This window comes from Pseudonaja textilis, chromosome 2 (genome assembly GCF_049901715.1).
Source record: "Pseudonaja textilis isolate UNSWEBS1 chromosome 2, rPseTex1.2, whole genome shotgun sequence".
NCBI classification, from domain to species: domain Eukaryota; kingdom Metazoa; phylum Chordata; class Lepidosauria; order Squamata; family Elapidae; genus Pseudonaja; species Pseudonaja textilis.
In genome coordinates this window covers 242877484-242889921 of record NC_141991.1, presented here as the reverse complement: position 1 = coordinate 242889921, position 12438 = coordinate 242877484, and the positions used below count along the sequence as shown (strand labels likewise).

The 12438-nt window shown below is 40.4% G+C and overlaps 1 long non-coding RNA gene across 1 annotated transcript in view; it reads left to right on the top strand.

Annotated features, from left to right (window-relative positions):
• The window catches only part of LOC148127444 (uncharacterized), a 109160-nt gene that overhangs the window by 57326 nt on the left and 39396 nt on the right, over window positions 1-12438 (top strand). Inside the window, exon 2 of the long non-coding RNA XR_015742409.1 lies at window positions 6493-6617. This is a non-coding gene — a long non-coding RNA (uncharacterized LOC148127444). The remainder of the gene's footprint in view (window positions 1-6492; window positions 6618-12438) is intronic.

The window sequence follows — 12438 nt, the reverse complement described above, 5'->3', positions numbered from 1 at the left end:
TTCTTTCCATAGTTTTATTTTGTGGTGGTTTTCCATCTTCCTAAAGGATGGGTTCCATTTAGCGTTAGGGGAAGAGTTAGTCTTCAACAGAAAACAGCTGGAGATTTTTCCTTTAATTGCTCCATAGAACTGCTGGGAGAGGTTTTCAGTCAGCATTGGACAAGGTAGCACTGATATGTTCAGGATAGCCAGTTGCACGCTTCCATCTCTGGCCAAAAATGTGATGATGAGTCCTCAGTCTTGGTCCAGTACTGGAGGTTGGGAAGGCCTGGATGAGAAAAACAAACAAACAAACAAATCTTAAAACTAAATCCTAGTAGGATGAAGTGCTTATGGATTTGAAAGCCTACTGAAACTAGAAATATCCCACCTTTAATTCTAGTTTGGAGTTATGTTCTCCATAATCTACTTAGCTTGCAATTTATGGATTCTCCTAGATTCAAGGTTATTGTCAGAGGTGGTACTTGCTGGTTCTCCTAACTACTCAAAATTTCCTCTACTGGTTCTCCAGAATTGGTCAGAACCTGCTGAATGCCACCTCTGCAATATAGACATGTGTTCTGTCCCTGTTCACACACACACACACACTCACATACTGATGGATTTTAACATTTTATCTAACTACCGCAAGCCCCTAATGTATAGGAACATGGTAGCTCATGGAGTTAGGATGGTGGACTGATGATTGTCAGGCTCAAGTTTGAGACCCAGTTGCTGCCACGTGTGAGCTCCGGTTATATGCTCCTGCTGATCCAACAGTTCAAAGATGGGTGATCAGGAGTAGATAAATAGGTGGACAACTTAATCATGATATGAAAGGAGCCTCCAACTGGGCGTGCCCCAGGCAATGGTGATATCACCATTCAATCCTTTCAACCCAGAAGCATTTCTGTGCTCCCAACATGACTGTAATAGTGGTAGCCCTGAACATCATTTCTCCTCCTCAGTCAGTCAGTCTCTTCAGCCAGCCCCTCGTCTGATCATTTGTTTGTTGGACTTTCCGCTGGCCGTTCCTGGCCTCTCCTCCTCCTGCCCTGTCACATAGCACTTCTCCTTGTCCCTCTCTGAAGTTCTGGGTTTCACCTATTCCTTGTCTTCTGAGATGGCATCCAGGAAAGCCATTACAAAAGGAACGACTCCACCTTGCTGAAATCTTCATTCCACAGAGAGAAGCTTTGTACAATCATTTCATCTCACAATTCAGGTTGGCCTACTGGCAGAGGTTTTTCAATATGTGAGGGGATGCCACACCTACTGTATGGACAAGAGTATCTCACCACTGGGCATGCTGACCAGTGGTGGGAATTGAAATTTCAAACAAAGAGGGTATCATATTGTCAACTCCTAGTCTATATATACCAAAATTCAGAACAAAAACGCCATTGTGAATTTCTGCACAGATATTCTGTTTGGCTTTACATATGTCACTTAGACTTATATACTGCTTCACAGTGCTTTTACGGACCTCTCTAAGTAGTTTACAGAGTCAGCCTATTACCCCCAACAATCTGGGTCCTCATTTTACTCACCTCAGAAGGATGGAAGGCTGAGTCAAACATGAGCCTGGTGAGATTCGAACTGTCAAATTGTAGGCAGCCGGCAGTCAGCAGAAGTAGCCTGTAGTACTGCATTCTAACCAATGCGCCACCTCAGCTCTTCAACTTAGGACCACAGTTGGTACCAGAATTTCCGTGGCTAAGCAAGTTAGTTGTTAAGCAAGTTACACCTAATTTTACAATCTTTTCTTGCTGTGGTTGTTAAACAAATCATTGCAGTTGTTGTGAATCTTGCAATTATTAAGCAGATCTAGTTTCCCCCATTGACTTTGCTTATTGGAAGCTGGCTGGGAAAGTGATCCCAGGTTGCTACAACCATTGTAAATATGTGTTAGTTGCCAAGCTCTCGAATTTTGATCATGAGATTGCAGTGATGGTGACATCATTCACAATGGTCATGAATGCAAGAACCAGTCACTTATTTTCAATGCTATTATAACTAAACCAATGGTTGTACACCCAGGTCTATCTGTAAGTTTACTTTCATCCATTTCAAGTGCCCTGTTATTTCATAAAAGGAACAGAGGAGGAAGAAATTGCAACATTTGCTGTGGTTCCCAGCCTAAGATGACTGTCCCTATAGAGATTGGGTCACACACTTCAGTCTGTTTATTCCATTTACCCTTCCTTCCTTTCTTCCTTTCTTTCTTCTCTCTCTCTCTTTTAACATTTAACAAGAACGCAATAAGAACTACAGCCTACAGTTTGATTAAGTGCAATTGTCACCCCATGTAGCTATTACAAATTGCAGAGAGTAAAAAGATATTGCGGGACGATTCACATGGCAGAGATTAAGGGCTGCTAAGAGATGTAGGCTCATAGACGTTAATCACTAGTGAGCTTGTGGGTGTGTATTCACACATACACACACATACTTCTTTCCAAACAATTCAGGCAGTTTTTGAAAGTTTATCTCCAGAGTAGAACAGATTTTGTCTCATGACACAGTTAAACCAATCAACAATTCAATAGGATGTAGTGTAGTACTATATTAGGGTGTAATTAGCTTGTATTAGCACGTATTAGTATAATAGCATGAATTACAAAGTCTCTGATATAATTACCAGGACAAACATCATATGTCAGCTATCTACTTACCTTCTATAGGAAAGACGTGCAACCTATTTTCAAAGCCACTCTGCAAAAGATCAATTCAGGTTATTATTAAAGAGATAGCTAGACTTTCCCTGCAACTTATAGTCTGGAGTCTGGACTTTTTGAATCGTAGAACCCCAGAATTATAGAGCTGGAAGGGACTTTGAAGATCTTTTCATTCAACACCCTGCTCAAATCAGTTTATACCATCTTGGACAAAAGGATTTCTGATCTTTTCTTGAAAACCTCCAGTGATGAAGCACCCAGGAGGCAAGACTTATATGTTATGGATCCAGTAGGATTCCCACCATTGTCTGCACACATCAGTAATGTTACTTACAACATGGCTCTGCAACCCAACAAGACAGACACAGACTTCAGAGAGTAATTAGGACTGCAAAAAAAACCACAACAAACAAACCTACAATTGCTACCAACTTGCCTTTCATAGAGGACCTGTACACAAGTCAAAAAGAGGACTTTGAAAATATTTACAGACCCCTCACATCCTGGACATAAACTGTTTCAACTCCTACCCTCAAAACAATGCTATAGAGCACTGCCCACCAGAACAACAGACACAAGGACAATGTTATGATGTGTACAGAATAACCCTTGAGTAACAAGGACATGCACATGGAAACGTTTATGACAGTAGTTATGAATAATTATTCAGCCACACACAGCTACATTAAATTGAATTAAAGTTTACTTTAAGAAATAGCACAGTCCAATAAACAGTCCAGGTCATATACATTTTACAGTCCAAAGAATATCCAATTACAAAGTCTTCTTACTGGTTGCCTTTGTCATTTACAGCAAACAAGGATATCAAAGTATAAGCATAGTATAAATACAACCTTAGATAGCAACAGAATGTCAGAAATACAGAATGTCAGAGAGACAGAATATCAGAGATACAGAATGTCAGAGAGAGCAAGCCATGATCTCTAGCTCCCTCTTATGGCAATTCACAATACAATCAACCAATCGGAACATAGTACAAATCAATACAGTAACTTTGTCTTAAAGCTACAAACATACATTGTTGGTTTATAAATTGCCAACTCAACTAATTGATGGACAGATTCCTAGCAGACAGTTTTTTTTTTGAAGCATCCTCATGGTCACATGATCCAAATTCCTATGCTTGGAAACTGGCATGTATTTATGACAGTTGCAGTGTCTGAGGGGTCATATGATCTCCTTTTGTAACCTTCTGAAGTCAACGAGGAAGCCAGTTACATCTAATAACTGTGTTACTAACAACTGCAGTGATTTTACTTTACTACTGTGATGAGTAAGGTTGTAAAACAGGGAAAATCATTTAATAACTATCTTTACTTAACAACAAAAATTTTGGGCTCAGTTGTGGCTGTAAGTCTAGGACTACCTTTATCTTCTGATAACAGCTTGCTACACTACATGTTATTCTTCATAAAAAAAAGTTGTACCTTGGTATTTTATTTATTAAAAAGAGATTATTTATTTATCCATCCTTCCATCCATCCATCTGTCCAAGTTATATATGTTGAATCATCAATTTTATTGTTGAATGTTAACCATCTTTGCCTCTTTTAAAATTTTATATATAGTTTTTATGTTTTAATATTTTATTTGTATATCATCCAATTGTGCATGAATGTAAGGGAGATGGGCAGTGTCTGAAATTGGTAGATAGATAGATAGATAGATAGATAGATAGATAGATAGATAGATAGATAGATAGATAGAAAAGGAGATAGGTAATAGGAAGGATAAGAATAGTAAGTTAAAGGAACGCTACACCATTTTATCAAGTCTCATCTGATAACCAAGCCAGTTTCCTCTTAAACACCCATTTCTGTTTCTAGATTCTACCGCTTCAGCCTTCTATCACCATTCCTGGCAATTTCATGTTGCATTTTGCCATCTTTGGCGCCAAGGCCACATTTTCCCATTAACTGCCACAATTTTTCTTAAATAACACATGTCCAGATGATCTAATGTTGTTTCCTTTTCTTACACAATTTACTCTTGCATTCATCATTTAACAGAGATCATGCAAAAATGGGACAGGAAGCTTTCCAGCTTTGTCTCAATTAACATTCAGCACTTCATTTAGAGCGGTCCTTTGAATCTACCCAAGCATTTGGCAGAGACTCCTTGACCCAACTTGCTCGTTTAAGATAGTCACGTTAAATATTATTTGCATGTTGATTGTCTCTTTTCTGAAATTTCTCTTTTAGGTTCCAGGTAGAATATTTGATTTTAGATTCTTGTACATGAGTTCTATTTCACTGTATTTTCAATTCAGAGCCAGTTTGATCTAGTGGTTAAAGCACTAGGCTAGAAAGCTGGAGACCATGCGTTCTAGTCCTGCCTTAGCCATGAAAGCCAGCTAGGATGACCTTAGTCTAGTCACTTCTCTCAGTCCAACCCACCTCACAGGGTTGTTGTAGGGAAAATAGGAGAAGAAAGGTGTACCGGATATGTTCGCTACCTTGAGTCATTTGTAAAAACAATAAAGGTGGGAAATAAATAAATAAATAAATAAAGACTGGTCTAGATTTCGAACATTGTCTCAACCCCAAACTTAACTGAATTTTTTTTGGAAATTCTATTCTTGATTGCTTGCAGGTTTGAAAATTACTTTAACTTTGTGGTGGGCTGGAGAGAAATCTCACCCCCAAAGCACACACCCCCAAGGCAATTAATCCAGGCTGTGCAGAAACACAAGGCTGCGCCACCCACATGGCCCATGGGAATCCTCTCCGCCCATTCACTCCTTACCCAGCAAACTTGCCTGCTAAATTGCTATTTTTCCTTTTTCCGACCATCATCTATTTTGCTGTGCCAGGAGATTTAGATTAGCTAGGAAGCAGGAAATGGTTGGATTTCTTGCTTTCTAGCTAGTCTTTAGGTGTTCAGCTCTGCTTTTAAGCACAGCTGAGCCTCCCTTAGGACTGAAGGTTCTATTATTCAGGGCAGACTCATGGCAAGCACATTTTATGTGACAGACTGAGCTAGCCTATGGCAGATAGATAGATCACTGAATGATTCTGTGAGCTACTCAATTTGCCTGCCTGCTTTGCCTGATTTTGGATAAAAGTTGCTCTTTTTTATAAAAAAAAAATCAATATTTACATGCATGGTGTATTGTGAGTTAATTTTATGAGTTTGCTTGCAAGCAAATTTTATGTGACAGACTGAGCTAGCCAATGGCAGATAGATAGATTTCTGAATGAATCTGTGATTCTGTGAGCAACTCAATCTGCCTGCCTGCTTTGTCTGATATTGAGTAAAAGTTGCTCTTTTTTATTAAAAAAATCAATATTTATATAAATATCTATAATATTTTCATACAAGCCATGCCCAGCCAGTCACATGACCACCAAGCCACACCCACAAATTAGGCCATGCCCACAGAATCAGTTAGTAGTCCCTGGGATTTAAAATTATGAGTTTGATGGTCCCTGAGGTCCCAAAAGTTAGTGACCCCTGTTCTAGTCCAACCCCTTGTTCAAGTAGGAGACCCTATACTTTTTCAGACAAGTGGCTGTCCAGCCTCTTCTTAAAAACCCCCAGTGATAAAGCACCCACAATTTCTGTAAAAAAGCTATTCCATTGTTTGATTGTTCTCACTGTTAGGAAGTTTCTCCCAAATTCCAGGTTGCTTCTCTCCTTGCTTATTTTCCACCCATTGATTTTTGTCTTGCCTGTGGTGTTTTGGAAAGCTTTCTTCTCTGTGGCCATCTCTCAAATACTGGAATACTGATATCATGTCACTCCTTGTCCTTCTTTTCTCTAAACGAGCTGTACCCAGTTCCTACAACCGTTCTTCATATGTTTTATTCTCCAGGCCTTTAATCATCCTAGTTGCTCTTCTCTGCACTTTTTCCAACGTCTCTTTTTTGCACATGTGGTGACCAAAACTGGATGCAGTGAAGACCGCCGAGGATTCCTTATTTTCAATCATCAGCAAAGGTAACCTGAGAGAAAGACAGCTAGTTCTGAAGTGGAAAACATGCCATGATTCATAACAGAACCAGACAGATTTTACAGCACATTTTGGTATTTGTTTCAAAGGAGGGAAAGTTTCTAATGGGAGGTTATTCATGAAAAATCTGTGGGTGACATTTTGGAATCTGGGATTTCTGCCAGAACTCAAATAAAAGGATGATAGGAACAATAACATCTGCTATTCTTGCTAAAATCAGACACAGATATGTCATTTTTGCAGTACATCTAGATAGTTATGTCTTTCTCAGTGATCAATATGCACATTTTTGTCAGATCAGACGGTAGACAGGAGAGTATTAATGATGCCCAAGATATAAATTACAGGTAGTCTATTGTTATAGGAAATACATAGAAAGTTGTGTCTGAATGCAGGACCATTTGGGGAAGATTCTGAGTGGGTTTGATTGCAAAATCAATCACAATAAGGAGAAAACTTTATCTCAGAAGATGACATAATCTAGATGTTTGAAAAGGTAATTCAGGACATGAACAGGATGAGTTAACCTGCACTTTTCGCTCTTCTCGTCTCCTATTTTCCATTATTCTCGTTTTTCTTTATATTTGTGTATTTTATATTTTGATAATTGAATACAGCTTGTAATCAAAGGTCCACACAGCCCAAGGCTGAAGTAGTGTACAAGCCAAAGCTGAGCAAAGATTCCCCTTAACTATGGTCTCTAGCTATCAATGTATCAGGAAATGTAAGTCCAAGAGGATTCCAAGTCAGGATCTTTTCCTCAGAGGCAATGTAATCTCACCCAGAGAAACAGAATGGGGAGGGATAGAAGGATCTTAATGTATAAACAGTAGCTTCATTTTACTCCAGTTCAATTTAAACTTGTTCCCTCCCATCTAGATCATCATGGCGTCCAGACTGGTCCAGATTTTGACAGCATCAGCAATGCAGGTGGCAGAGGGCTGTGTTGTGGCCTACAGTGGTCAGCGGCACTAGCAGCAGATTTGGCAGTGGAGAGGTTGGGATGGAACATGGGCCAGTCCTGGAGTCTGGGGAAGGCTCTGGCGAATGCTCTGAGTCAGAGGCAGAGATGGGGCCAGGGCCATCTGACAATTATCAGCTGCCTCTGGAGTCAGAGATAAGTGGGGAAGAAGAACAGCTGGAGCCTTTTCCCAATGTGCCCATGCGCAGAGCTGCCAGGAGAAGGGAACATTTAAGGAACAAGGGTTGACTCAGGAGTAAAGGCACAAGTGGATGGTGAATGGCCCTCCCATAGGGAATAAAGAGAAGCAAAAGGGGAGTGGTGTTTGCAGGAGACAATTAGTTCATTCAATGAGGGGGAAGATTTGCTCCTGACTCCTTGCCAAGTATTTTCTGCTACAGTATGGCATTTGGAAGCTATTGGCCTGGCAACTCTCTAAGCCAGATAAAGGTCTGTAGTTGTAAAATCTCTGGAAAGACTGGTTGTCAGGACTTTGCTGGATGAGAGGAACTCACTTTAGGAGTCTGCTTCGTGATTTTTGGGAAGCCTAGGTCATAACAGGTTGCTGGAGGCCATTGTGGCAGAAAACGGAGCTCGGGAGCCTGTTTTTGCTGGCAGAGCATTTGGACCACCGCAGCACCCTGACACAAGTGATGTCAAGCTGGCCACGCCCACCCCGGTCCCCCAAGGTCAAACACAACCCTGATGCAGCCCTCAATGAAATTGAGTTGACAGTCCTGCTCTAAATCTACCCCCACAACAGCATTCCTTAAACTAGACTGTATTGAGAAGAGAGAGATTGTGACTGGCCCAAAGGCATCCAATAAGATTCCCACTTAAGGCTTTTTAAATACAAATCTAACTTCTTAACCCAAATTTATACTGGTCCTTTTTGTACTTAGGAAAATGTCAGAATGTCACAAACATTTAAGCATCTTAAGTAGGCATCAATACACTGTGTGTTAATTGATGGCATGCAGGAAGCAGCATAGTGCTTGGAAATCACTCTACAGATCAACAGTTCTTGCTTGCATGGAAGAACATTGGATGCCTGGAGTAACGTTAGTGTAGGTTGCACTTATCAAATACCGGTCAAAATGTGTGAAAAGAACTGACAGGGTTCTTTCCTTAGCACACAATGTTGCATGTGGCACAGATACACCTAGGCTTAGTAAACTAGTTTGCACCTTTTCTATATCACTAAAGAGTTTTATATGAAAGCCTTCATTGGCCAAAGTCATGATGTTGTGACCTCCATTGGCATTGGAGGTCAATTTCTCTGAGCTCAAATCTACAACTTAGAATGTCTGTGGAGACTCTCAGTCATCTGGAACGTGGTTGTCCCAAAGGTGCTTTTTAAAAAGGCAATTGAGCTTCTCATCCAAAAAGCTTCTTCAGCTCTGACAGGATAGTGGGGAAGGGAAGGATTTATATTCCTTGCAGACAGCTGGTCATTTGTATCCTTTTAGAGGGTCGTTGAGGCTACTTAGAGTGTCAAGTCTGGTCCGTGGGTCTCATAGAGAGGCGAGGCACAAGTAGTGAACAACAGCTCTTTATTTAGCGAACAGATTCTGAGACAAGAACCCCAGCTGCGGCAGCTCTTTTTATAGAGCTGGCTGCGGCTAGGCAGCCAATGACAGGCTTTTGAGCTTGCCGCGCTTGGTTTTACCCAACCACGGCAAGCCCCTTACGAACCAATCAGGAGTGCTTATCTCGTCCAATCGTGGTCCGACTCTCCCGGACCAATAGGAATGCAGGTCTTCAAGCCTGCTAGTATGGAACATGGAGGTTTATGTTTGTCCTCAGGATCCCCTGAATAGTGCTCCTGGTTCCTGTAGTTTGACCAGCTGTCTACAAGGAATATAAATCCTTCTATTCCTCACCATCCAGTCAGAGCTGAAGAAGCTTCTTGGATGAAAAGCGAAATGTCTTCAAGGTAAAAGGAAGTCCAGTTGCCATTTGAAAAAGCACCTTTGGGTGCAACTTGGAATGCAAGAGGAATAAAGGGTAAAAAGGAATTTAAAGGAAAAATGCATATATTCCATGTCTGTGATTCTCAGAGAGAGCAGGGGTGGGATTCTACCAGTTCACACCTATTTGCGGTTGTTAACATTCTAAGCAGTTCAGAGAACCAGTTGTTAGAAGAAATTACTGGCCTAATCCTGTAAGGAAGGAAACATTCTGGTGTTGCTTACAGAAACTGCCTCTCCTGGCAGGACTTCCTGTCTCTGGAACTTCTCTGGAGTTTTTTCCCCCTCCTTTGCTGGTACTTTGCTTGTGTGGAGTGACCATTCAAAGTTACAATGGCAAAAAAGTGACTTATGACCATTTTTCACACTTACGACTGTTGTAGCATCCCCACAGTCATGAGAGGCCAGGTGAGGAGATGCGTGCCTCGATTTGAGCAATATTGAGTTGGCCACGCCCAGCCAATAACATGACCACCAAGCCATGTCCACCTAGTCACATGACCACCAAGCTACGCCTACCACCTAAGCCACACCCAAAGAACCAGTTGTTAAAAAATTTGAATCCCACCCTTGAGAGAAAGGGGCGAAATGTAATAGATTTAATTATTCATCACTTATTTTATTAGGTTTACAAGGTCACCCAACTCTATAAAAATGGCAATTCTGTCTGATATTGTGTGGCTGGAAGCTAGCTTTTTCAGTAATGACCTTGTCCTTCTGGAATAATTTGCCCCTGGAGATCCAGCTGATCCCCCAACATTGTTAATAAATAGGACACCTATTTTTAAGACCTTTAAGCCTGAATAACTGTTCTGTGAGGTCAACCTGGTGCTTATCTTTTGGATTACTTTAATGGTTAATTAAAGGTTAATGGTTAATTGCTTAATTAGTTGTCCATGTTATAGTTTTAGATTTATTTCTAATAAATAGAGCCAGGGTGGTACAGTGGTTGGAATGTAGTATTGCAGGCAAACTCAGCCCACAGCCTGGAGTTCGCTCCTGATGAGGCTCAAGGTTAACTCAGCCTTCCATCCTTCCAAGATCAGCAAAATGAGGGCCCAGATTGTTGGGGGCAACATGAAGACTCTATAAACCGCTTAGAGAGGCCTGTAAAGCACTGTGAAACGGTGTATAAGTCTGAGTGCCATTGCTACTTCATGTAAGTGGCCCAAAGGTTTTTTCAAAAAACCTTTTAAGAAAACTGATCAGATATAAATGTAAATTTATACATTCTGTTCTAATTTTGAACAATGGTAAGGCTGCAAGTTTAGATTGTGTAACTATAAAGAAAAATATAGAAGTTTGCTCATGGATGACCTGTGCAAGTTGTGTATGAAGAATATATCTCTGCTTGTTGATTGGAAGAAGCTGTTAGTATTCCTCATTATAAGGGGAAGGATAGCAAGACTGAATATAAAAGGGGGATTAATTTGTTAAAAGTTTGGAAACTTTAATACCTCACATATCGGGGCAGAGGTTTTGCCAATTTGAGAAAGGTTAAATTATACCCTTATTTTAAAGTAATTTCTTCCGTACTGTGCATCTTAGCTTTTCTTAGGACTTTATCATGTTCTTTTGAAGTATATCTAGATATCTCTGTCTGTCTATCTATCTATCTATCTATCTATCTATCTATCTATCTATCTATCTATCTATCTATCTATCCATCCATCCATCCATCCTTCTTTCTGTCATATATTACACTGTTTAACAAATCATTAATGAAATATCTGTCCATCTATCTCCTCTCTCTTTGTCTCATATCTGTCTGTCTATCTATCTATCTATCTATCTATCTATCTATCTATCTATCTATCTATCTATCTATCATCTATCTATCTATCATCTATCTATCATCTTTCTATCTAACATTACACTGTGCAACAAATCATTAATAAAATATCTATCTATCTATCATCTATCTATCTATCTATCTATCTATCTATCTATCTATCTATCTATCTATCTATCTATCTATCTATCTATCTCTTTCTCCCCCCTCAGCATATCTTTCCTCTCTCACTGTGGATGGAGCAAACACACTGAACAAGGAGAAATAGTTAAAATATACTTTCTTAACCCTGCAAGATCTAGAGGGCAGAGTTCAAAACATCCAAAAAAAGTGCCCTCTTTTAATGACTGTCATTATATTTTGATGTGTTTAATAATACAGCAGAGGTTAAATGAAACATGAAAAAAGGGATGTACATTAAAATTGAGATAACTCTTCCTTCAGTCAAGTGGAACCCAGCAGATGTAGCTGCACACTGTAATTGCTGCCTGCTTCCTGTCAGTCTGATTAAGTTGCATTGTCCCGGTTCCAAGTGTAAGAATCAGTGGCTTCCCATAGGGCACAGCATGGGACAATGGGCTTATCACTATGCACACCTCCTGTTTGGGCCTGGTAATGGTGCAGAGATGCCATATACATTGATGACTTATAAAACCAATAGCGCAGCACATTAGGAAAGAAAATCGCAGCTTATCTACCCAACAGTCCAGCCAGGGATCCATTCTCCTCCTCCACATCTCCTTCTCCCTCTCCCCCCCGCTCGCCCACTTCTGCATAGATAAATTCCTTAACTCAGCATTCCATATCATTCTGATATTGTTCAGAGGCTTCACCTTCATGCTTGCCTGTTTTCACACACTCCCTGCAATCTTTAGAAGCGGCAGCAAACCTCCCGTAAGCTTGTCAACAACCCTTCCTATAACAGATTTTTATTCCCTATTTGCCACAGTAGAGAGAGAGAGAGAGAGTCGGCAGGAAACTCTCTTCCTCCCCCCTCGAAAACCAGGTCTTAATTACAACTTATAAGTGCCCTGTATCCATTTTAAACTATTGAAGCAAATCATGATCGGATCAGGGAGGGAGGG